We start from the raw sequence: 26,569 nt of genomic DNA on the forward strand, positions 1-26,569 counted from the left end.
GGCCACTGCAAGCCCTGGGCTTTCTCCTGCTCAGACCAGCCAAGATCATTCTGACCTCAGGGCCTTTGCATGTGCTGTGCACCTGCCTGGAACACGTTTCCGTCTGCTCTTTGCAGGGGGAGGGGGAGGTGGGTCTTCCCTTGTCATTTGGGACTCAGCTTAAATGCCTCTCCTCAGAGGGGCCCTCCTCACCACCTCCAGCTGACGAATTCTGCACCACTAACCCCCACGTACACCCCCTCCTCTCCCAACAGCCTCCCCCCAGCCCGTGCTATTCCCATCCTATCACATTAGGTTGTTTCCTTGGCAGGACTAATTCCATGACATGCGGTTACTTTAACTCGTTTGTCTGGCTTTTGTCTCCTCCGCCATCACATAAGATCCACAAGGGCAAGGCTACTTACAACTGGCCTGGTCACTGTGGTAAGAACCACCAATTCTGCCAGGACAGTGGGCCAGGCACTGTCTTGAGCAGTGTACTTGTACTACACCCTTTTTACAGATGAGAAAACTGAGATACAGAGGGGCCAAGTGAGTTACCCAAGGTCCAGCATAGAAAGAGGCCCAGCAGGGACTTCCCTGGCCGTTGTGGTTAAGACTCCACGCTTCCACTGCAGGGGGCACAGGTTCAACCCCTGGTCAGGGAACTAAGATCCCACCTGCCACGTGATGCAGCCAAAAAAAAAAAAAGAAAGAGGTCCAGCAGGAAGCAGGGTACCATTTACCTGTGCCCCCTTCAGGCCCAGCACAGACCCAGCCCTTTGTGGGCCCTAAATTGGTACTTGCCGAATGATCAGATGAATCGCTGAATAAATGAATGTTATACACTGCAGTACTGAGACAGGTTGTCTTCAGGTGGCGCAACAAGGGGCATTTTAATCTTCTTCTCCCTGTATAGTCCAAGTTTTTTTCAATGGTCACATAATACACGCATAATTTAAAGTAAAATAAACCCTTATTTTAAAAGAAATTCAAAGGTTCTGGGTAATGTCTGGGTTCCAGAATATTTTTCTTCGATTTCCAGAGACGGTTACTCCTCTACTTAATTTAAACCATTGTTTTTCTAGGGAAATTGAATAAAAAGCCCGTATTTTTAAAGCTCGCTCCAAGTCTGCCCACTTCAAACAATGAAGAGAGGGCAGTGATGGGAGCTGGTTCCCGCCTCACCTCGCGTGCTCAGGGCTGGAATTCAGGGATGCATACCAATCAGGAAGCCGCTGGGAGGGGGGTCCTGCAGAGGCCAGGCTCTCAAGTAGGAGGGGGTCCAGACCCAGAAATGCCACCTCGCCTCAGGCCCAATGTGCAGTCATGGACAGGGGTCACCCCAAGCCACCTGCACTGCCCCGGACTGGCGATGTCCCTGCAACGAGGTGGTGGTGAGGCCGGGGCCAAGGCCACCCTCCCAACAGGTCAGTGGAAAGACGAGCCGCTTGGCAGGGGGTTCTCTCTCTACACAGACAGGTCAGGAAAAGGTAAAGCTCGTGGCTCAGCACCAGCCTCTGACCAAGGGGTGGGCATAACCTGCACTGCTGGCCAAGCGATCGATTGCCCGCCCCGAGTTCCCACGGCATGTGGAACCCGCTGCCAGGGGCTGTCAGAGGCACAGAGAGGCCAGGCCCTGGAAGGGGTGGCACGGCTCCAGGACACAGGGTTGAGAGCTGGGGCTCTGGGCAAACAGAACAAGGTCAAGCAGCGCTGCTTTCGCTCCTCCGCGCTACGTGTCTCCGGGCAGGCAAGATAACTTACCTGAGCTGTAAAACGGAGCTGATGATACAGCCCACTTGTCAGGACTGCCGAGGACCAAACAAACTCCTGCGAGCCCCGCACCCGCCAATGAGCCTGCCACTCCGTCAATATGAGCTATTACAATCAGCACTCTCCATAAACACGAGCCATCATTATATGAGCACTTTCCAGACACCAGGACTAGCGGTCCATCTGGGCACCGAGTTCTATTCTAGGCCTTGACCCTAAACCACAGGGTGATGAACCCAGCTATATGGGAGAGAAAACACACATTCACTTCCAACGAAGAAGGGCTGAGTGTTTTGAGATTCCAGACATGTGTCGAATCTTCTCTTCCTCCCCTCCTCAAAGGGCAAAGGGGAAAATAGAACAAAGGGGAACTGTAGAAAGAGCTCAGGGCCCACCTGGTTCGAATCGTGCCACTTATACTGTGGCCTTGGGAAAGTCACTCAGCCTCTTTAAGACTCAGTTTCCTTATCTATAAGATGGGATAATAGTACCCACCTGCAGGATCAGTGTGGGAATTAAATGAATTGATGCATGAAAAATGTCTGCCACATACAGGCATTAAAGTAACATGAGTTGTCTTTAAACAAGCTCCCAATTATCTGCCTAAATAAAGGGCAGAAGTAGCAGAGGTAATCAAAATACTGGATAACCTAAATAACCGTTACTTTTATCTTTGGGGTGGAGGGAGGGCAGCAGACCCACCTTCCCAATTCTGTATTTTTTTGGCCTGATATTAAAATGGAATTTTTTTTTATGAATCCACCAGCCACAGATGCTAGGGCTGGAACAGCAGCAAGCTTGAGGATAACAAGAAACTACCCGGAAAACTTAAAGACTTTCAGGGGAGGGGGTGATCCGCAGAGCACGATGCCCCTGGCAGAAGGGGGCTGGCAGCGTTCCTTTGCTGGTACCCAGATGATGCTGTGTGCGCTGTGACTTGAGAAAGGTTCAGGACTTCCCCTGCTCTGCCACCAGCTCTGCAGACTCCTGGTTCACCTGACACCTGAGCCAGACTGATCTTCCAACAGCTCGTGCCTCCGAGCCTTTGCACATGCTGTTCCTTCCACCCAGACCCTTGCCCTCTCCCCACCCATTCTTCTGCTACACTCTGCGCACACCCCCGCTGTATGTAACTGTGCTCATGCCCCTCTCCCAACCAGGGCTCTCAGACTGTACAAGAGCTACAGCCTGCCTGTTCAACAGTCTGACGCTACTCTGCCCCTGAATCCATATGGATGGGTCCTGTCCACTGTTGCCTAAGCCACCCCCAGACGGCTCTAGCCACCCGAGTCCCGGCCATCACGCCTTCACCAGCCCCGAGCTATTTGACTCGTCCACAGTCTCTCCTCAGGCACCCCAACCACTTTGCCTCCCAGATACCTGAGTCATCTTGAGTGTGGTTTTTCAACCAATGGCAAAGCAGGCTCTCAATTAACTGAAACTTATCCTCATCCCACGTCCCCTCTTCTTGGTTCATGGGAAGATAACTCAGTTTCTGGAGTGGAGAGCTCATTTGAGGGCCACTTATAACCCTACCATCATAGCAGACCCAGCCCAGCAGCTGCCACTCCCACTGTGACGACCCTGAACCAGCCCTGGAGTGTTGTCACATGAGAATGCAAGCTCCAGGGGGGCGCTGTGCTCAGGGAGCTCACTGCTAGATTCCCATGGTGTGCTGGTAAATGTTTAACAGCTGGTTCTCCACAGAGGGCAGAACTGGGACACCTGCAGCCTTTTCCAATTTCTGTGGTATAAATGCTCTCACTGTGGCCACTTTGAAGCTACAAGGTGAGACCGCTGAACAGAGTTGGGAAGAGATGGCAGGAGCACACCCATATGTACATTACATCCCTGACTTACAAAGGTTCAACTTAAATTTTTCAACTTTATGATGGTGTGAAAGCGATACGCATTCAGTGGAAACTGTACTTGGAATTTTGAATTTGGATCTTTTCCCGGGCTGGTGACATGCAGTACAACACTCTCGTGATGCAGGGCAGGGCAGCAAGCGGCAGCTCCCAGCCAGCCGTGCAGTCACCAGGGTAAACAGCCGATAACGCTTACAACCACTGTGCACCCAGACAGCCATTCTGTTTCTCACTTTCAGTACAGTGTTCAATAAATTGCGTGAGACATTCAATACTTTACTATAAAATAGGCTTTGTGTTAGGTGATTTTGCCCAACTGTAGGCTAATGGGAGTGTTCTGAGCACGTTCAATGTAGGCGAGGCTAAGCTATGATGTTCGGTAGGTTAGGTGTATTAAATGCAGTTTCCACTTACGAGATTTTCTTTTTTTTTAACATTTTATTTATTTATTTATTTATTTATTTATTGGCCGCACCTTACGGCTTGCGGGATCCTAGTTCCCCAACCAGGGATTGAACCCGGGCCCTGGCAGTGAAAGCGCAGAGTCCTAACCACTGGACTGCCAGGGAACTCCCTCGACTTACGGTATTTTCAACTTACAATATTTTCAACTAACAATGGGTTTATCAGGACCCATCAGAAGTTGAGGAAGATCTGTATGTGTGTATATATATGTATATACACACATACATACAGACATATAAAAGGATCTATCTATCTATATATATATATACGCACACACACACACACACAAAAGATATAAATAATCACAAATACATAGGTAACTGTGAAAAACAGTGAAATAATCAGGAAGTACTGTATTCTGAGTACTTATTACCCTTGTTTTTGGTATAATTTTTTTAATTGTAAATTTATACACTACAGCCAGTTTACATACTATAAACTTGCAGGTTAACAGCCAACTCACAAAACGCCTAAAATTTAGCGATCAGATCTCATTCTTCAGTACAGACTCCAGCACACCACTGCCCAAGGCCGGGCACAGGCTGTGCGAGGACGGGTCACTCCTGGGAGCTCATTAGACTAGGACCCCAAAGGAAGGCGACTCAAATGCCCTCCATTGAGGCAAAGAGAGACCAAGGAACTCTTCAGGGACACATGGCAAGAAAGGAGCTGAGCTGGGGCCCAGGCGGCACAGTGGGGGAGGAAAGAAAACTTTGGCCTACTCCACTGTTTATGAGTTTGACTGTCTTTCCTGGACTTGAGGGCAAGGACAGCAGATGAGAATCCAAAGATACTAAAGACAAGCTTGCAGAAGAAAGCAAGGACTGGGCGGTCAGGGAGACCCAGGCTTGAGTCCTTCACTGACTGTGACCTTCGGCAGTCACTTAAATGCTGTGCTTCATCTTCCTCATCTGTAAAATGGGTATGAGCCCATCTTCACTGCCTAATTATCAGGGTGGTTGTAGAAACAAAAAGACAGCAGACATGAAAGAGCAACATAAATCTAAGCTACTATTATCATACATATATATGCAGTACATATCACCCACTTTACCTTTTTAAAACTTATCTAAGAAGATTATATTCTTTCCACTCTGCTCCTTCCCACCGTTTAAAAGATGACATATATGCACCAGCTAGCCCAGCACCTGGCACATACCGGGTTCCATAAAGAGCTTTTAATTTACTGTTGATTTATCTGTTAATTTACTATTTATTTAAATAACAGTAGGCCTTCCTCTTAAACGAACCTGGTACCTGGGTCCCAAGAAGTCCACCAAGTTTCCCCCTCCCCAGACTCCTTCAAAGCTAACCTGTGAAACAGGACAATTTAGGAACCATTAGTTCCTGGGCATCCACATAATCAGCAACCATTTACTGAGCACCTACTGTGTGTCAGGCGCTGGTGATCAAGGCAGACATGGGCCCTACTCTCGAAGGCTTATAGTCCACTGGGAGGGGTAAAAACCCACCCCGACCGCAGTGAGGGCTCTAAGAGCATCACGAACAGGAATTCTGGAGCCAGCCTGGCTGCCCAAAGAGGAGGAGATCCCTGAGTTAGAAGCGAAGAGCGGAAGGATGGGACCAGCTAAGGCAACGGCCCTCTGGTGGAAGAGGAAGGAGCAGGGGAACTCGGAAAGGCAAGTGTGATGGAGCAAAGTAAGAAAGACGCAGGCACAACCCGAGGCCTCACAAGCCAGAAGAAGAGCTCCATCCCGAGAAGTTTTAACCCAGCCACAGGGAGCTTGGAGATATCCAGACTGTGCCCTCCTTTCCAGTTTATATACCCGAGGCCTGGACACCGTGGGGCATAGTGCTGGGTGGAGAGACAGAGGGACGGACGGATGCTGCCGCTCAGGGCCATTCAGGCAGGGCCTGCAGAGAAGACCTGAGCATGTTAATAAGCCTGCACGACCTGTCCTCTCCCCCCAGCATCCGAGGAGGAACAGATGGGGCTTCAGCAGGCGGAGCATGACTTCCCCGGACTGAAGCCCTCGGGAAGGCCAAGGCCTCTGAGACAAAGTCTTAGCTCCAGAGCCCGTGGGCAGGGTGGCCCACCCCTACCACCTCCCTGCTGTGGCCCGAGGCAGGGTCCTCAGGCTCTCAAGGCTAAAGGAAGCTTCCTGACCCCCTGCCCCAGGACCCCAGCGTGGAAGAGGGAGGAAGAACTCTCCCCAGACTCCCCTACATCAGGCCTGGCCTCCCTCTCAAAGACCACCCCCGGAGGCCCAGGAGGCTGGTCTTCATCTTCACAGAGCCTGTCCCGGACACACTTTTCTGTCTCCAGGAGTGTCCAGGCCTGACCGGGTTCTGTGGCCGTGGCCTTCCGGCTGACCAGGGCATCCTCTCCTCCCACACTCCCCTCCTCCAGGAGGCCGCCCCCGTCCAGTCTCTGGGCAGGGGTCCAGGGTGGGAGAGGCGGGCCCAGAGCAGAGGCGAGAAGAGCATCCCTGACGCCACTTAATCCCAGGGACCCTCAGGTCAGTGCAGGGGGGAGCTGAACCACAGTGACAGCAGGATCTGAAGGCCTGGGTGAACCAAAGGGAAAGTGAAGCCCAGGGTGGGGGTGGGGGGATTTCCAAACTGTCCCTGCCAGAACCTGCAGAGGTCACACACACACACACACACACACACACACACACAGATGCACAAAAGCCAGACAGGAGTCATGCAGAGGGATGGGACACCCAAGGGACACAGAGTCTCCCATGGGGGGAGGGGAGACACACACACACACACACACACACACACACACACGTAATACAATCGCTCCAATGTCACAGGACATACATACACACAGAGAGGAAACCCCAGCTCCGGGACCTCACCCCCAGAGACACTGTGATACACACTCGCATACACAATCGGGCACACGGAGGAGACCCGGGCTCCGGGAGAGACTCTCCCCCGGAGAATCGGGGACACAAGGATCACGCACGAGCGGAGACCAGGACCACGCGGGAGACCGAGACGCTGGACTCGGCGACACTCGCACAGGGACGCCCACGGCCCCTGAGAGACCCGGAGCCACACGGACACCCTGGCGGGGTCTCGGGGATCGCGGAGCCCCCCGCCCGGCCCCGCGCCCCGCGGGCCGCACTCACCGGCTCCGGCCGCTCGGCCGCGCCTTTGTTGTCCGCGCCGCTCACAAAGGCGCCGGCGGCCGCCCGCACCTCAGCTGCCCCGGCGGCCGCGGGCGCCCATGGCCGGGCCGGCCCAGCCCCGCGCCCCAGCCGCCCGGCCCGCCGCCGCCCGAGCCAATGGCCGCGCCGCGCGCCGCCCGCGAGGTCACGGCCCGGTCCGGGGTGCGCCCGCCGCCGCCGCTGCCGCCGCTGCCGAGCGGCCTGGTCCAGCCGCCGCGCACAACGCGACGCGGCGCCGCCCCCGCCCGCCTGCCAGCCCGGCCCGCCGGCCTGCTCGCCGCGGCTGAAGTCACCGCTTAACCCCTGCTGGCCAGGCCGCCGCGCCCGGCGACCCCCGGAAGGCCGGGAGCTCCCCCACCCCGCCCCCACCCCGCGGCCGGAGGAGGGCTTCCATCCCTCCCGCCCACCCAGCCTCTCGCCAGACGGGTGGAGAAACCGACGCCCGCAGGGGCTGGGGCAAGATCCCCCAGGTCTCACAGGGCTCCCCACTCCTTCATTCCCCCCCCCGTGTCCCCTCCCCTTTCCCCGCTTCTCCCTTGGAAAGGTCCCGGGCCGCGCCAGCCGCTTGCTTCTCCCTCACTTACAGGGGCTTGCCCAGGGCTACCCCAGAAGGGTGAGGGATGCCTGGGTTGGTCCCAGAGGAAAACCCAGACCTGCGATGGGCCCCCACCGAGCCCCTGCCGCAGAGAACCTTCCTCACACCTTACATCAGCCCTGCACCCTGGTTTCCCATAATAACCTCAGGAACCATAATCCTGGCAGCTGCAGGCATTGAGGGCTTTGAACTAGCAACCACCCTGCCATGTAGCTCCATTTTCTTGATGAGGAAACGGAGGCTCAGAGCTGTAACTTGCCAAAGCCCACGCAGCAAGGAAGTGGTGGAACCGAGACCCTAGCATGCCCCTCCCTTCCAGTACCCAAAGCTGCCAAACCCTAGTTACTCCCTCTCAGAATTCCAAAGGGGGCCTCCGGATATGATGCAGTTAATTACAGTTATCAGCTCATTAATTAAGATGATCCCTGTTGTTGTTAAACACTGCCCTGCTACCTCCCTATATGCAAAGAAATTCACACTCAGGCTTATCAGCAATTACTACTGGCTTGATAATAATGAGTTCTGCAGCCTCCAAAGGTCACAGGTGTATGTAGCCTGGAGTCTGTGTTGGCCTGTGTTCGTTCTTTCCTACAGCCAGCAAAAACATTTTTTCTTTTAACTACTCCCTGTTTGGCAGGCACCAGCCTCAGGGGCTAGGAATGAAACAAGGAACCAGACAGACCCCGGCCCTGCCCCCTCGGCTCTCCTAGGCTAGGAGGAGACACGGATAACAGGCCACTACAGTGCAGCGAGGCAAGCCACACCAGTCCACGCTCTCTGAAATCATCTTATTCATTGATAGGTTTGCTTGTTTATTGTCCATCTCCACACAAGAACATAAGCCCCATAGAGCTTGTCCTAAGAGTTGTTCATAAAGTCATCCTAACCCCCAAGCCTAGGGCAACCCTGGGCTCACAGTGTGCAGCCAGTAAATGTTTGCTGAGCACTTAGTACATTCCAGACATCATTCTAGGTATGCAAGAGACATCAGTGAACAAAACAGGCAAGGCCCCTGCCCTGCTGGATTGTCCATTCCAGGGAAGAATAAACAGTGGCCGTGACAGCGGGGAGGAAAGTTTCTGGAATGCCAGGCAAGCAGCAGGAACATCTTCAGATGTCTCTCCAGTGACCTCGGGGCTCATGGTATTAAGCCTTGGACCAGAATTTAGATATTCGGGTCCTGCTGGCATAGAAAAAGTACAAGTCCCTGGACCTGCATTTGCAGCCTTTCAGACCTCTTCCAGCCCCCCTCCCTGGCTATAGTTGTTTCCCTCCTGGGCCTGAGCCCTCCTGAGTCCTCCAGTCTGGAATGCCTGCCCCCTGTTTGGTTGCACTAAGGTCTACCCTCCATCCTAGACGATCAGAAGGCCCAGAATCTCCCGGAAGCCGCCCCACATGGCCTCTGTTCCCCAACCACCTCTCCCTCTGAGCTCTACAGCGCTTCGTGCTTTGGTTAGTTGCTTCCGTTAGCTCTTTTGTTTCTGTTAGTTGATTCTGGGCATGTAATAACTCGAACTCTCTGCAGCTTGAGGGCAGCGGCCATACCTCAGGCCCCCTTTGTGCCCCCAGAGCCCAGGACAGGTTAGTGGCATACCAAGTGGACACCCTCAAACCCTTATCAATAGAAACTTCTGGATCCAGGGTTGCAAACTACCAGCTCATAGAACAAATAGAGCCTGCAGAAGCATTTTGTTTTGCCCGCAGTGATTTTATTATTGTTAATTAGCTACCAACGTTTAACAATTGAGAGATTTCCCATCCATTGCCAGACTGCTGGCTTCTCTTAACAAATCTGACGATCTGGTAATGCCAGGCCCCCATGGCCACACTCTATAGGACCCAAGGAGCGGTGGCCCCTTAGAGCTGTGTCCTTCCACTTGTCACCATTCCTCCCAGTCCTGTGTCATCCATTTGACCTTGAGGCCCCTCCTCTGTGAATTAGTGTTTTCATTTCATTTTCCATCTACATTCTGCTTATACTGCATGAGAAAAAAAAAAAATCACATCATGAAACACATACTCGAGAATAAATGAGCCTGCAGCCCTCACCTTCTAGGTCAGGCCAGGCCCCAGCCCAGCCCAATTCTCCTGCATTCTTGTTCTCTCCACCATCTTGCTCTCCTGACACGCATACACCCCTTCTCTCTAGCCTGCCCAGCCTCACATGCTAAGCTCCACAGCACGAATGAATGTACAAGGCATTTCACTGGGTCTTTGCCTATGCTGTTCCCTCTGCCTGAAATGCCATTACTGTTGCATCCCCCAGACGCTGTGGCTTTTTGATGCTCTCCGCATAGATAACACCTTCTCAAGGATCTGTTCTCTAGTGCCCCAAGACGGGGCTCCTGGGCTCCCATAGCATCCTACGGTCCCCTCCTCCATGCACCCATCCTACCGTGTTGTGTAGGGTATTTGCCCCATGTCTTCCCCCGAACTGTGAGTCCTCAGGAGCTGGGACTCCGCTATCTCATTCAGGCTGGAATCCCCAGCACCTGGGACAGAGCCTGATGGAGCATAAGCACGAGACAAATATTTGCTAAATAGTTGAACACATGGGTTTCAATAGGCACAAAAGGAACAAAAAGGATTTCTGGGAACGTTTCCATGTCCCAGAACATTCAATTAACCAGAATGTCCCCCTCGCTGAGCATTCTGGTGGTGCGGGATCTATTGTGTAAGCATAATCGTGGGTGATACATCTGGATGGGACCGGGCCTCTGTTCTCCCTGGTCTCTCCTGCTGACCTGGGAAAGAGGAAGGGAGGGAGGGAGGGCGTGGTGGTATTTTCCATTGGTCACAGAGGCTAAGTGACGTAGCCACAGTTGCCTAGCAAGCTGGTTGCAAAGTGAGGATGGGAACCCGGGGCTTCTGCCTCTGCCTCCCAGACTGGCCCTGCTTCCGTCGGCCCAGGCTTGTAGTAGATCAAAAAGGAAGAGGGTAGATGGGAAAGTGGACTTCCCAAGTCCAGCTACCGCCCTTGCACAGGCAGTATGAATGGAGAGTGTGCAGAAGGCAGCTAGTCCTTATTATTTCCTGTATCGTCAAACCAATCATGGACAGGCTCTTATCTAAGAGAGGCTGGATCACATTTTGATTATGAATGAGGACGACATAATCTGTCGTACCAAAATGAAACTCTCCTTTAGTAACACTCCTGTCCCTGTTCAGTAGGACGGGCATTTTGAAGGCAGCTGGGATGCACTGAGCAATCTCCCCACCACCTCCCAGTTTCCTCATAACTCCAGACCTGCCATTTGTGGGGAAACACACAGCTAGAGGTGGTTTGGGGGGCTCAGGTGAAGAAGGAAACTTGATTTTCTGAGCTACCACTTTACGGGCCCTGGTGTAAGGGAGAGGACAGTCTGAGCAGCTCTTTCTCTTGGGGATGTAGTCTCAAAGTTCTCCCAAAACAACCATTGGGGGTGATGGACACTCTTGTCCAGTGGGCTGGACACAGACACAGGACAGGGCTCTGCACCCCACGCTCTCCATAGGACCCTGAGAACAGCCTTCAACCTCTTTCACTTGGTCCCAATGCCTGTAAAAGAGCAATAATCCTTTTGCCCTCTTCTATCCCATAGGATTTTGAAGGGATAGAAGACTAATATAGTCTAACAGAGATTTTTCAACATCTCACCAACAAAATTAGATAAATATGCTATTTGATACTATATTATCATAAACAATCATAAGTATTATTGATGAGAGGCAGCCTAGTATAGTGGTTGTCAAGAGTTCAAACTCCCAACACTGTTGGAGAAGGGAATACAAATATGAAAAGGGAGAAAAGTAGAATGAACCCTGTGGTGTTGGACTGGAATTGGAGATTTGGGTGTGAGCTCATAGCTCTGTCCACCAAAAGGGCCTGGGAGCAGGGACACCCAGTGACAATGAACACACTTAGCAGTCAGATCATGGTTTCTAAATACTATTCTCTGAGACTTCCCTGGTGGTCCAGTGGTTAAGACTCTGCGCTTCCACTGCAGGGGGCATGGGTTCGATCCCTGGTCGGGGAACTAAGATCCTGCATGCCACGCGGTGCGGCCATTACCATTCTCTGTTAAAAGGAACCAGAGCTCCTTGGAGAAATGGCTGATTCCAGAGGAAGCACAAGCTGTGCCTGAAACATATTGTTGGGCCAGAAATTAATAAATTGCTCAAGAAATGACGGAAACATAGCAAAAGGACACAGAAGCCAACTCAAAGAGGCTTCCACTAGCCAAATCAAGGGCAATCTGAGCATCAAAATAAATGATGATTATAAGGATTTACATTCCATTAAATACAATTGGAAACCAAGAGTTTATACTGATATAAATAAGTAAATGAATAAATTGAAAGCTAGGAATGCTATTCGCAGAGTCTCAAAGTACTTCCTCACAAAATACTTATTAACCACAAAGGGGGAAAGAGCAACTTTACAGTAGAGAAACTTGGCAGTTACCTTCTCACTCAATTGTCAGATTGTCAGATTGGGTTACCATGACCAGCTGGGGGATATTTTGACATCATGAGTCTCCTGATGTGATTCGCTGAGAAAGACACAATATCACTTCATGATCTTCCTGCCAAATATGCACATCTCACATAATCACAAGTAAACATCAAACAAACCCAAATTGAGGGACATTCCTCTAAATGTCTTCTAAAGTGCCAAGGTCACAAAAATCAAGGAAAGACCAAGGAACTTTTCCAGATTGAAGGAAACCAAAGAGACTCGACAACCAGATGCAGCATGTGGTCTGAACTCCATCCTTCGCCTGTAAAGGACATTATGGGGACAATCGGCAAAACTTGAATAGGGTGTGAGGATTAGGTGGTAGAAATGTATGATGTGAATTTCCTGACTTTGATGGTTGTATCATGGTTGTATAGGAGCATGTCCTTGTTTGTAGGAAACACATACTACATATCCAAAGAGAAGGAACGTCACATCAGCAGTTTCCTTTCAAATGCCTCAGAGGGAAAGTCGTATTGTACTTGCAGCTTTCCTGTAAGCTTAAAGTCATTTCTAAAGTCAGATGGCCCGTGCTAATATAGAGCAAGTTGCTTAATTCTCTGAGCCTCAGTTTCACTATCTAGGTGAAAGTAATAATACATACCTTATGAGGTTGTTTAGAGGATTAAATGAGGTAATATTTGTGGACTATTTAACACAGAACTGGGCTCATGTATATATTCCAAAATTTTGAAAAGCTACGTAATTTTTCTTGTTCTTTACGCAGCTCCCTTCCCTGGGAAAGAGCCAGCATATGGAGTAAGGTAGCAAATTCCAGGACCTAGGGGGTCAGGTAGGAGATGAAAATGGGAGAAGCAGGCTGAACATGACCACTGACACTATGTCTCAAGGTTGGAGGCCTGGAAAGCACTGCCCCAGATAAAAGGGGCAATCACCACCCAGTTCTAGAAGATGAGTCACTGTGTACTATGAAGCTTTCTTATTGTTTTTCCCAAGAGAAGCTAGAAATCCAGATTTCCATAAGAAATCCCCTGATTTTTAATATTGACAACTATTTCAAATTTTAAATGGACCAATAATTTGTGAGCCAAACAGGCTCCAAGTGCCAGCAGCAGGAGTTCTGAAAACTTGTCCTGAACACTTAGAAACACGGAACGCTCCTGTGGATTGACAGAAAAAGCTCCAAACCGCTGTTCACAGTTCTTCTGCCGCTCTGACAGAGCCTCTGAAGAGGCCGGACTGGACGTGCCAGGACGCGTGCCCCTCCACGTGCCGTGACAGCAACCTATTCCCCAGTGCACTTGATTGGACAACAGGGTGAACAGCTGACAAAACTGGGCCTATCTGCTCATCTCACCCAAGAATTTGGCATTGGAGAGCTGAGAGGCTGAGTCAGTCAAATGACCACAGACGCTGAACCTGAAAGAGGGTGCAGAGCCAGAGCTGGCAATCATGCTGCAATAAACCACAGCCAAGTTCAAGCTGAGGTTCTGGGAGATCAGAAACGCCATAGAAAAACAAAAACACCACCAACAACAACAAAAAAAGTAAAGTGAGAGAAAAAGACAGTGAGGCAGAGATCACCTAGCCCTAGCAAAAATAATAGCAATAATAATAGCAGATTCTTCCATAACACTCTGTACTGGGCTCTGTTTAATCACTTTCATGTATTAATTCATTTAATCCTCACAGCAACCCTATAAAGTAGGTACTTTTATCCCTGTTTTACAGATGAGGAAACTGAGGCACAATGATATTCTGTCCTAGCCTTGAATGTCCATCTGAGTGAACTGTTGTGTCCTTACAGAGACAATCCCCCTTCACTGCACTCACCTGAGTGGATTTTTATTCATATGATAAAAGGAGAGTGGTGCCCACTGCCCATGGCTACCATCTTGGTGCAGGATGAGGGGGGATTCTGGGACCAATTCATGTCTCCAAACATCCTGCTCTAGCCTTTCTGTATCTCCCAAAATGGAAAAGATGAAACGGAAAAGGGAAAAATCACAGCCTGGGCCATCAGAGGCAGCTGCAAACATGTAAAGATCCTCTGCCCATCAGCCCATCCCCACCGGCCCCGTGTGCCAGCCCAGCCTACACTAGGAAGCCAGCTTCACCTACTCCTTGGGGTATCTGCAGCCTCCGCTGGGGATGAGCAGGCAGAGGACTTGGGGCTGTCTGCGGAGCCAAGGGGAGGTTGGATTTCTCTGCCTGGGACCTGGCCGAGGAGCCAGAAAGGACAGAGAGACAAGGTCTTCGCTTCCTGGCATCAGGTTACTGCCCCTACCCAGGGCTCAGGGTGCCAGGCAAGCCTCCCAAGCAATGAGAGTTGCCGGTCAGCTGACAGCAGACAGAGTCCAAAGCCTATTCTAGAAGCTGCCGTAAGAATGAAGAGGATATGGCACCGGCCCCTGAGGAGGGAGAACAGAAAGGGAACCCGGCAGACCCAGTGAGCCTCCAGCCTTGCCAAGCAGACCAGGCTGGGCACTGGGGACCCAACAGAAGGTCTCCAGGAGAGAAGGTCCTAGGCCTGGGGAAAGGGAGGCACAGCGGCTGCCAGCCTGACGCTGCAGTGACACTCCAGGGAGGCCTTAGCCCCTGTCAGCAGGAGGGCCTGGCCGTGACTGCAGCCTGGCACCGGCCCCAGAAACCTTCAGCATCCCCCAGTTTCACCGCCCAGGGCTGGGAGGTTCCATAAGCTCCCTGGTCTCCCAGATGAAAGACGCTTTCTAAGAGTCATAAAACCGTCCCCACTGGAAACAATGGGCCCTTATCCCGCTGTGTCCTTCACATAAACTCCCATTAGCAACGCACCAGAAGCTGCAGGCAGGAGTTTTATAGACTGGATTTTTGGACCAGCCCCAGCGTTCATTAACATCTACTCCCTCGCCCTCCGTGGAGACTGCACAAATCACTCCCCTTTACAGAGGCCCACTGTGTGCTCGGCCTCCAGAGAATCCTGCAAGGAAGGTGGTTTTGTCCAGTTTTATGAATACAGAAACAGACCCAGAGAGGTTAAGTGACTTGCCCAGGGTCACACAGTGGGAGAGTAGAGGAGCGGGGATTTAAATCCAGAATCTGCTCCTTCCCCACTACCCTGTGGCCTCGGGTTAAGATCACCCAAGAGATTAAGCCAAATGGGTTTCCTAGGTTTTCTCCTGGAAACAAGCAACTTCTGGGACCTCAAAGCCTTCACCAGGATGGTTCTGTTCGCCTACACAATATGTCAGCAGAGACACAGCGGGCTGGGATTCCCGACGCATCAGGGAGGGACCTGAGCCCCTTCCCTCGGATGAAATGCAGAGTCCCTCACCGTATCTCACATTCACGCTCACAAAGGCTTTTCACCCCATTCCTCCCGGATGGCCACCAATGATAAAGCCAGCCCCGTTTACTGGGCAGTAAATCCCCCTTTACTGAGGGATATGCCAGGCCCTGTGCTCTTCATGTATGACCCCATTTACTCTTGCAAGAACTCTGTAGAATGGCTGCTTTCAAGATCCCCTTTTTTTCACATGATGAACTTAGGCACAGAGAGGTAAGTAGGCCACCTAAGGTCACACAGCAAGTAAGCAATGGATTCTAGGTCTATCTGACTCCAGCTACCACACCTCCCCAAAACATCACAATGTGGGGTTCAGCAGACACTCCATCCCCACCAGCCCAATCCCACAGTCCTGGCTTACAACTCTGGGTGTCACCCTAGATGTGTGGAAAATGACAACAGCTGTCACTTCTAAATCCTTTCATCATCTCCTGTCTACCCAACAGTCCTCAAGGCTGATGTTGCAATTCTTATTTTGCAGATGAGGAAACTGAGGCTCAGAAAGGGGAAATGTCTTATTCAAGGCCCCACAGAGCTGGTAAGTAGGGGTACCAGGGTTTGCACCCACTCTTGTGAGTTCCAGAACCACTGCTTCCTACAGGTAAACCAGCATGATAGTTAAACCAGACCATCCCAACAGCGTCTTGGCGTGTGTTGGGCTGCACCCCATAGGCCTGCCAGCCCTGTACTAGCCCAGCCTCAAGACCAAAGAAAGAGCCTGGAGTCAGCAACAGAGACATTAATGGTTTAATTGATGGGGGAGCTTACATGTCTGAAACAAGGTCCTGGAGCGACACCCTTCCATGCGCGGCAGACGGTAGGCAGGACATGGCCGCCGTCTTTGCTTCCAGGGTTTGGGGGGAAGAGGTTACTAGTTATAGGGGGAACTTACATCAGGATGGCTCATCGGTTACCAGGGAAACCGATAAAATCGGAAATCTAATCTAAAGATTAGAACAATCACTAGCTGGGCCAGGGGGCAAGTATGTAGACATTTACAGATTAGGCTCTATGATTAAGAGGAAAGGTCAGTCCTGTGAGTAGGGTGTGGGTGAAGCAGGGACTGGTGTAGCCGGGGATGTGTGGAGAGCAAGAGAACAGCCGTCTTGGGTGGCCTGATCACACAGCATGCATTCAACTAATACTCCCCAATTAAGTGCCTAAGGTTTTCCTGGCACTGTTCCAGGAGCTGGGGGTAGAGTGGTGAATAAGACTGCCATCCTCAACCCTCATCAGCCCCATGGGGGACCACCAGGGACCCCCTGACCACTTATGGCTGCTCCCCCTAGAATTTCATCCCTAGCCTCCCCCTGCTGAGCCCCCAATGCAGGGGTTCATCCCCACCTCTGCTGCCCTTGGCTGCCCTGCCCTCTCTCAGCTTCTGGGAACTTTCCAGATAGCCTGCTCCAGCCCTGCAAAGGCAGTCTACAGCACCTGGTCTCATGGCTGATTTCACCCTAAGACGCTTCATAACCAACTCCTAACTGGGCCAACCAGAGAGGCAGCTGCGTTGGCTCAAGCTCCCCCGAAAAGCCCTCAGACCCACACACCCTGCCGCCAGATGGCATGGCCAGCACCCTCGGCCCCTTTGTTGAGATGATTAGCTCATGGACTGCCCCACCCTGAGAAGCTGGCTCGGGGCCTGCCCTTGGTCACCATTCCCCTATTACCTGCTGCTGCCCAGAACAACTTACGGATGTGCATGGTCGCTAGTCAGTGCCAGGCACTGTTTTAGGTGATCTGAATCATCATCGTCTTTATCATGCTCATGAGCACTGTTATTATCACAGCTAACACTTACTGAGCACTTTACTACATGCCAGGCACTGGGCCAACTCTTTACCTGTATTATCTCATCAAATCTTCACAATACCAGGAGATAGGTACAGTTACCAGCCCATGCAACAGATAAGGAAACTGATAAATAGATAAGGCCATAGCACCCCGGGTACTATATTGCCTAAATTGTCTGTCACCCCTGCTATACTATCATCTCCCTAAGGATAGGAGGTCTGATTTGCACAGAGTTGTATCTCTAGAATGTAGTGTCTGGCACAGAGCGGACACTCAATAAGCAGTCTTTGGATGGATGGACCCATGGATAGATGGATGGATGGGCAAACGGATGGATGAATACAATTGAAAAACTACAGGAAAAAAACCACTCACCCCCTGGGTGAAGCAGGAAGAAGCTGGATACGGTTTCTCTACTAACTAGAAAATCCCCCATCCAGGATTCCAGGAAAAGCAGAGAAGATTGTGCTGATTTTTAGGGGAAGGAAAAAAGAAATGTCTTTTGGGTAATGAGCTTTGAGATAGCAGCATGTAGCCTTATCAGGCAAGTTCCCCATTCCCAGAAACCACCACTTCGCCAGGGAATTTCATCTGCTCCATCCCCAAACGCACGTCTCTGAGTCAGGGGCAGCCATACGATGCGCCATCTTCAGTGAGCTACCTGCCCTGTGGCTCCAGGGCTGGGCCGAGGAATACACCTGTGCCAGACCCTGGGCTTTGGTTGAAGTCAGCTCCAACCCTTTCCCTGGGTGCGCTCTCGGAATTCTGGAGCAACCCCCAGGAGCCTTGAGCTTTAAGGGGCTCGTTCTCTAGTTCATTGGAGAGATCTCACCCTGACCCATGAATCCTTATACCTTATGAATTCTGATCAGTCGTTTGAGCCAGCCAGCCAGATGTGGGGGTGAGGTCAGTGTGCAGCAGGCTGCCCGCCTCCCCACTATGCCCTGGCTGGAGCCTAAGGTTCCCGGGGGGGTGAAGAAACCCAGCGGCCCCAGGAGAGCAGGCATTGAGGCATGTGGCCCAGTTTTGTAGTTTCCAGAGCAACTTTAAGAAAGAGGAAGAGGAAAGACTAGAACTAGGGCCATATCATCCCTATCACACCTGGAGACATCCGCTCCTCTGCATGGAATGTGGCACTGAGATCCCGGACAAGGCGTCCTGTCATTCTGGAGCCACGAGGGATCAGATGGCACTGGTGCCAGGGACCTGTCCTCTCTTTTATTGAGCATCTACTATTCGCTGGGCCAAGTGCTCTGCCTGGGAGAACTCATAACCCTCATAACGTCTCAGTGAGTTCAGTATTATTATCTTCCTTTTCAAATGCAATAACTGAGACCAAGCAGCCTGCCCAAGTTCACACCATCAGGAAGGACAGAGCTGGGATTTGAACCCAAGTCTGACCCCAACGTCCATACTTCTTCCACGAACAACAAGGTGGAAAGGGCCTCAGGCAGCCTCTCCTCTGTAGTCAGACAAACATTGGCACCGTGCGTTTATTCCAAAAATCGGCCACACAGAGTAGGAGCAGGTTTTTATGGAGCTTACTCGCATTTTTGCCAGTCCCCATGTATCAGAAGCAAATGAGAGCCTCCCCTGCATTCCTGTGCTCCCGGGGCCACGTGGGGAGGAGAGAGAGCTGGCAGGGAGCTCAGAGGGCACCTCGCGGCCATCCATTCAAGCAAGTCAGAGACTTTCAAAGCTGGCAGGGCCCTTAGGGATGATCCAAGCCAAACCCCTCCTTTCACAGAAGGGGAAACTGAGGCCCAGAGAGGGCAAAGGATTTGCTCAAGGTTGCACCAGGCATGAAGAACGGAGTGGGAGAAGTGGCAGCCTCCTGGCTCCCAGCCTGGGGTCCCCTTACCCACCCCAGCCAGTCTCAAACAAGCCAGGATATTGGAACCCCTCTTATCAGAGAGAATGAATGGTTATCAGATTTAATTACGACACTGCTCAGGAGGAAAAGTAGGGAAGAGGGAAAGATGGGGAAGGAAGAGGTGGGCAGAAGTGCGACCTAACCCCGGTGCGTCCCTCCCTCTGCTGGGGCATCAGACGACTCTCTGCAGTGGCTGAGCTGGGCTGAGCTGGGCCAGGAGGAGGAATCAGGGTTACCTTCAGGGCAGGTCCCAGAATGGCTCAGGAGTGCTCCCTGTTTTCCTGTCCCCTTGGAACAAGGACTGCCTCTGTCCCTGAGACAAGGGAGGATGGGGGAGGGGAGGTCCCTCTCATTCTGCTGAAGGGCCAAGTGGGAGAGGCCTGAGCAGGGGAGCCAGGGACTCACCTCATGGCAGCACCGCCCCACCTGCCTTGAACCCACCTGCTAAGCTCCTGGGACCCTGCTCTTGGGAGTCTGATCCCCTTGAAGCCAAAGGGTCGATGTCTCCAAACCCGCTCACTGCTCCAAGCCTGGGTACCCTGGGACATCCCCATCCCCAAGGAGCTGTCCCTCATCGCGATGGGGGGTTCACTTCTGAGGTCAAATCCCTGCTTCCCCACCTACTGGTCCTGTGACCTCAAGTGAGTGACTTCACCTCCCTGAGCCTCAGCTTCCCTGCTGTAGAGCCGGGCTTGTGTTCCTGCATCCCAAGGTGGTGGTGGGGATTCAATGTCAAGGCTGTCCCGGGCACAGAGGGGACTGGAGATGCTGCTTGGGTAATTACCTCTCTTCACACTAGTTGTCTGCATGCATAATGTGTCAAGGTTTGCTGTTTTGTTTTGTTTTGTTGTTTTTTGTTTGTTTTTGGCCACACAGTGCGGCTTGAGGGATCTCGTTCCCCAGCCAGGGATTGAATCCAGGCCACTGCAGTGAAAACCCAGAATCCTAAGCACTAGGCCACCAGGGAACTCCCTGTGTCAAGGTTTTTAAGGCATTCCCAGCTGTGACTATAATTCACAGCCCTCGGTGAGATCACAGGAAAGCAATGATCAGCTCCTGCACCCAGATAGGGGTGACCCAGGCCCCCAGAGGCTGAGGGGCTTGCCCAAGGTCCTGTAGTATTTAGAGGCAGAACACGACCAGAACCCATGTTTCTCAAGTCCCACCGCAGTGCAGCCCAGCCCAGAGGAGCCAAGTAGGAAAAGCTTGAAATCTGGGGTCAACCAAGCTGGACCCTGGCCCTGGCTGCACCGTGAACTCAGCATGCAACTTTGGATGATGTGAGCTTTCAACTTTCTGCTGATGATTTCAGTGCCATTGGCCAGCTGTGTGACCCTGGGCAAGTGACTTCACCTCTCTGAGCCTCAGCTTCCTCATCTGTGAAATGGGAGCTCTCAGAATGACTGAACAAACTATGGCATGCGGGCTGCCTGACTCAGAGCTTAGCAGGTGGTGAGTGTCCAACAAATGGAAAGGGAGCAATGGTGGCAGGACCAGTAGTCAATATCGCTGTCAATATCATTATTATTATCAGGAGGAGAGGACAGAACGGAATCACCCTGGGGGCCTCTTGCCCACGTGACTGTCCTAGGGAGGGAGCCCTGGAAGGAGACACCAGGGACTCTTTTCATCTTCTAGGTGGTACGGATGTGAATGGGGCCAGACCGGTCACCACCCTGAAGCTCCCAAAGTCCCACTAACTGAGGTGACCCAGCTGGAGGGCTGGTCGCATTAATCCCAGAAGAGCTCAGCCCTCAGGGGGATAGAAGAGAGAGGGTAGTCCCCAAACAAGCCTCAGGAGACCCTGATTCAGGGACCAAAACCTGGGGAGGCAGCCTCACTCAGACACTTCTGCCCCAAACGTACCAGGATCCTCTGGAGGAAAAGCTACCCAGAGGAGGGGCCGGTCTGGTGCGGCACACACTCTGTTAGGAGCCAAGAGGGAGAGTCTGACTCTCTGCCATCTCTTAGCTGTGTGACCTCAAGTAGGTCACCTCACCTCTCTGAGCCTTGCCCCTCTCCCGGAAGGTCAGCCGGAGGGGCACACAATCATCTAAATTCCGCATTCCAACCTTGGCCTCACCATGCCCAGCGGGACTCCCCACCCCAGGAAGCCTCATCATCACCCAGCAGTGACCAAGTCACGGAGCTAAGGGCTCAGTGGGGCTCTAGAACCAGACTTGTCTGGCTTCAAATCTCAGCTCCCCTTGTTCAAGCTGTGAAATCTTGAGTAAGTTACTTAACCTCTCTGTGCCTGTTTCTTCAGCTATAAACACGAATGATAAGAATAAAACTTACCTCATAGGAGTGTTGGGAGGATTAAATGCGTTCGTACATGTAATATACTCCATTAGCAAAGCGCCTGGCACCAAGTAAGTGCCCAGCAAGCATTACACCGGCCTTCGCCGGACAGCGGTCACACAAACGAAAAGGCCACCTCCAAATGCAGTGAGTTCTCCATCACCGGAGATATTCAAGCTGGGGCTAAACAGCCACCTGTCGGAGACTCACGGCCAGGACTGCCTGGGTGACCTTTCAAATGCTTCCAACTGTGAGTCCATGAAATCACACCCGTGAAATTGCATGCAATGCCTTCCCCCCTCCTAACACAGCCAGGATAGGATGAGGCGCGAGAGGGCTACCAAGGTGGGCCAGGGGCACAAAGAGAAGCGCAGGCGCTGAGGAGCCAGGAAGGAGCCCTGGGCGGGGAAGCGCAGCTGATTCTGGCTTCCAGCCCCCGTTCTGCCACCAATTCACAACGTGACCTTGAGTCACTCCCTCTCCTCCAAGCCTCAGTTTTCCCAGCAGTAAAATGATGCCTTTGAACTAGGTGTCCTCTGAGGCCTTATCCAGCTGCAACTATCAAACTTTATGACCCTAAGAAGGGAGTTGGGGAAAGTTCCCACCGCACACACGCCCCAGCCAGGCTCCCTCTGCATTCCTCACCCCCATGTTGCCCTGACCTGCCCCACAAGGTAGCCACGAGGGTCAAGGTCATGTCCACTGAGGCTCCCAGCGGAGTTCTCTTCCCTGAGTCCAGCACAAGGCATTCCAAGCCCCACCACCACCTGGGAGGGAGCAGGGTGTCCCTGGGCCTGGAGCCCAAGGATGTCAACGGCAACAGAGACCCAGACACACCCAGTGACCTCCAAAGTGTCCTCCTCCAACTCAGCGAGGGACAGAGATGTTTAAAAACCAAAAGCCTGACCTGGATTCTGTGCAGTCCAATTCCAACCAAGGAAGAAGGCAGCGCGGGTGATGGGGGCGGGCCCCAGAAGCAGGGAAGCGTCCCGTCTGGTCGTCGCCGCAGCTGACAGGGCCAGCTGGAGCCCAGGGGTCATGTACACGGACTCCCCTCGTTGGGTGTGCGGTGGATCCAGGTGTGTGAGTCACTCACTTGCCAGACCTGCCAGGCGGGCGGGCAGGAGGACAGGAGGCGGCCCCTGGCAGCCCACAAGGAAGGGCTAGACTGAGTCAAGCCAGGCAGGGCAGGGCAAGGCTGGGCCAGGCTGGGAGGACCAGGAAGTTGCCAGGATGAGGAAGGGAGGAGGGGCATGAACAGAGCAGGGGTGGGCCCTCTAAAAGGGGGTTCTGAGCAGAAGGGCTGAGCCCTGACAGCTGCCTGTTGGCTCAGGAACGCATGGAAGAGAACGTGACTTTGAAGTCGGAACGTTTCAGGTTTGAATCCCAGCCCTTTTCAGCTGCAAGGCCTTGTCTCTCAAGCCCCAGTTTCCCACTGTTCAACTGGAGTAATTATAATAGTCCCAGGATGACAGTGTTCTCATAAGAATTAAATGAAACTGTGTAAGGATACAGCTGGAGCCCCGGCTGCCGGGGGACAGACAATACGTTGACTCTCATCACAAGGATGCTTTTCAGGGAAGCAGGACGGCACACTCAGGGCTGACCCTGCCTGCATTCTCATTGTCAGTGTTAATCACCCCCCCAGATTTTCGTCAAACATCTGCTGAGCTGATTGAGAGCATGCGTATCTGGACATCAGGGAAAAAGTCATTTAACCACAAAGACTTACTCTGCCCTAACCATGTGCTCCTGAGAACCCAGGATGGTGTCTCAAAGGAGATCAGCCCCTGCCCTTAAAATGCTTATGGACAGCTTGCACTTCACACCAAACCTGACCTGGACCCTGCTCCACCTTCTGCTACAGGACACTGGCAGTCAAGCCTCAAGGTCTTAGATCAGGGCCAAATCTGGCCCTTCATCTGTTTTTGTAATAAAGTTTTATTGAAACACAGGCACAGGCATTGGCTTATTGTCTATGGCTGCTTTGGGAGAGACAAAGACAAAATTGAGACAGAGACTGCAGGGTCTGCAAAGGCAGAATATTTGCTGTCTGGCCTTGAAGAGAAAGTTTGCTGATCCCTGCTTAGATGATGAAGATGATGATAATAATGATAATCCTGGGTTTTTGCTCTTAAACGTTTTATCCACTCCATGAATAACTTCATATAAGCCTTGCAAAAGTGTCTCCCCCTTTTACAGAGAGGGAAACTAAGGCTTCTGAGAGATCACTAACTTGCCCAGGGTCACATGGGGAGCGCAGTAGATGGATATTTTGAATCATGGGTTGATGGAAGCAGAAGCCTCTGGTGAGCACACAGGCCTGGGGCACAAATGGCTCAGCAAACCCTAGTAGGATCGGAAGTCCTGCCCCACGGGAGAGAGTAAACAGGTCCAGTTCACTGGATTCCCACCTGGGAGGCTGGCAACCTCTGGACCAGAGTCAGACCACCTCCTGGCTCCACCGGGAGCCAGCTGTAAGGTGGGCATGGGACTAGTGCAGAATGAAAGCACCTGGAACAGCGTTGGGCAGGCGGGAAGCCTTCTGTCATTTCTAGAGCTTCCTTGTCATTATTATTGGGGCCTAAAGTTTGAGCAAAAAGAAGGCCATGGAGGAGTGGCCCCTCCATCCACAGAAGTGGCAGGAGGTGAGGGCTCTCCCTTCCAGAGGGCATGGCTAGGGTTGGGAGGGATGGTTCCTGGTTCCGGGGGTCTTGAGACGAGAGATGCTGTCTACCACCGCCTCCCTTGCCTCCATTCCAGCACCTTCCCTCAGCTCTGGCCGGGGAGAGGCTGCCACTGTCAGGAGGCTGCACTCTCGTTCCCGGAGCCCCACCCCAGAGGGCACTGCCTTCACCCACCGAGAAGGAGGGCCTGGGCCTTGCTTCCCAGAAGAAGCAGCACCAAAGGTCATGGAAGGAGGGCGGGAGGGGCCAGAGTCACTCTTAGTGCTTTTCTTTGGAAATCTGAACCACCACCCCACACTCCCATATCTTCTGAAAGGTATAAAGGCATCTCTCCTGCTCTCTGGGGGTCTCCTCTGGCCCCTGCTCTCCCCACCCACCCCCAAGGCCCAGTGGCAGAGGAGGGGCTAAATATTAGTTGAGAAAAAAACCATGAGTTCAGAAAAAACTCAATACATCTACCTCCACTTCTTTTTCCCAAACTGTTGGTCCCTCCACGAGGTTAGGGGAGGCTTGCTTTCCTCCATCCACACCATAACTGGTTTCCTGAGCAATGCTCTGCTAGGTGAGGCTGCAGGGCAGCATTCGGGAAGCACCTGTTTGCCAACAGTGGCTATGCTTACCCACAGCAACTTATTTATTCGCTGATCCAGTGCCCCAGAGAGCCCCTCCCCACACCAAGCCTTAACTCCTAGTCTGCTCTGCCATCTGTGCAGGGCCTAAACAGCTGCATGCCAAGCTTTCCACTAACTGAGGAAAACTGTGATGTAAAAACAGAATCTAAGCGCTCACTACATGCCAGACCCTCTGCCCCCTCCCCACCATAGGGAGGGGCTGGGTCCTTTCCATCCTTGAATCCTCACCAACGTCCCTCCTCCCCCAGCACCCAGCACCAAAAGATGCTCAAAAAGTCTTGCAGAGTGAATGAATCTTCCAAGCAGCTCTAGAGCAGTGTTTCTCACCTTTGGCGCTGCTAATGTATCCGACCAGCTAACTCTTTGTTGTGGGAACTATCCTGTGCTCTGTAGGATGTTTAGCAGCTCCATGGGTCTCTAACCCCTGGATGCCGGTGGTACCCACCCCTCCTGGTTGTGTCAACCAAAAATGTCTACAGACATTGCCAGATGCCCTCAGGGGGGCCAATTGCCCCCAGTTGAGAACCCCTACTCTGTAGTCATCAGTTTCATGTACACCTGCACCAACATCTAAAGAAAAGAGACAGGTGTTATTACCCATTTTATCACTAAGAAAACTGAGGTTTCATAATATCCAGAGATGTGTCTCACGTCAGTTAGTTAGTGGCTCATAGTCACAAAACAGAAGTCGGAAAAGGTACAAGTCACTCTACTGAGGGGCCTGAAGGATGAGTGAGGATGCTGGGGCAGAGGCAGGGCTAGTCCAGGGACCACCAGCCCCAGAGGTTTTGAAAGAGCAACTGAATGACACTCGCTCCTCCCATACCTGCAGCCAACTGGCCTCCAAGGCAAGCAGGTCCCCAGGCCAGGTCAAGGTGTCAGCCTAACCAGGGCCCAGGATGACTTATAGAAGCCCTCAAAAACAATAAGCCAGGTGACACAAAACATGCATGTATGCAGAAACTAACAGCATTTTTCTGAGTCTTCTGATTTTAAAATTCCAGATAGGTTCATGAAAGTGGAAATATTTCCATCTGGGGGTGTCCTGGCTTAGTTTCTTTCTTTTTTAATATTTAATTATTTATCTATTTATTTGGTTGCTCTGGGTCTTAGTTGCGGCAGGTGGGCTCCTTAGTTGCGGCTCGAGGGCTCCTTAGTTGTGGCATGCAAACTCTTAGTTGAGGCATGCATGTAGGATCTAGTTCCCCAGCCAGGGATCAAACCCTGGCCCCCTGCAGTGGGAGCACGAAGTCCTAACCACTGCGCCACCAGGGAAGTCCCTTAGTTTCTTATTGAGGAGGAGGTTGCCAGGTCGCAAACAACTGCCATGTCCTTTCTGAGAACCGTTCCCTACTCCCAAGGATGGATTCCATATGGGTACCATGTAAGCCCATGCCATGGCATATACATGTGACAGTCACAGTCTCTGCCTCAGAAATCTAGAACTGGGTTTCTGCTGGAGGCTGGAACTGGGCACTTTCAACTCAAAAGCTGCGGGGTGGCCATCTCTGCCACATGCCCAGAGACACTGAGAAATCTGGTCCCAGATGCAAGGAGAGAAGCAGAGATGAGATCATGCTATTGGCATTACTCACAGCAACCAAAAAGCAGAAACCACCCAAATGTCCATAGATGGATGAATGGATAAACAAAATGTGATCCATCCATATAA

At 52.1% G+C, this 26,569-nt stretch overlaps 1 protein-coding gene and 1 long non-coding RNA gene across 13 annotated transcripts in view; one reads left to right on the top strand and one right to left on the bottom strand.

Annotated features, from left to right (window-relative positions):
- Positions 1 to 22,641, bottom strand: part of ARHGEF10L (Rho guanine nucleotide exchange factor 10 like) — a 173,928-nt gene extending 151,287 nt beyond the window's left edge. For 4 of the 12 annotated variants that reach the window (XM_082465116.1, XM_082465117.1, XM_082465122.1 and 1 more), the window contains exon 1: positions 7,193 to 7,412. The gene's annotated coding sequence lies outside the window, so the exon portion shown is untranslated. Of the gene's footprint in view, positions 1 to 7,192; positions 7,418 to 22,485 lie in introns of those variants that run through there. The other 8 variants (XM_082465114.1, XM_082465112.1, XM_082465109.1 and 5 more) reach the window with 6 other exon arrangements.
- LOC309639199 lies at positions 16,555 to 25,961 on the top strand. Its single transcript, XR_014251507.1, has 2 exons — positions 16,555 to 21,828; positions 23,227 to 25,961. It is a non-coding gene; the product is annotated as an uncharacterized lncRNA (long non-coding RNA).
- The last annotated feature ends 608 nt before the right edge of the window (positions 25,962 to 26,569 follow it).

This window comes from Balaenoptera physalus, assembly GCF_965194825.1.
Source record: "Balaenoptera physalus genome assembly, chromosome: 1".
Classification (NCBI taxonomy): Eukaryota; Metazoa; Chordata; class Mammalia; order Artiodactyla; family Balaenopteridae; genus Balaenoptera; species Balaenoptera physalus.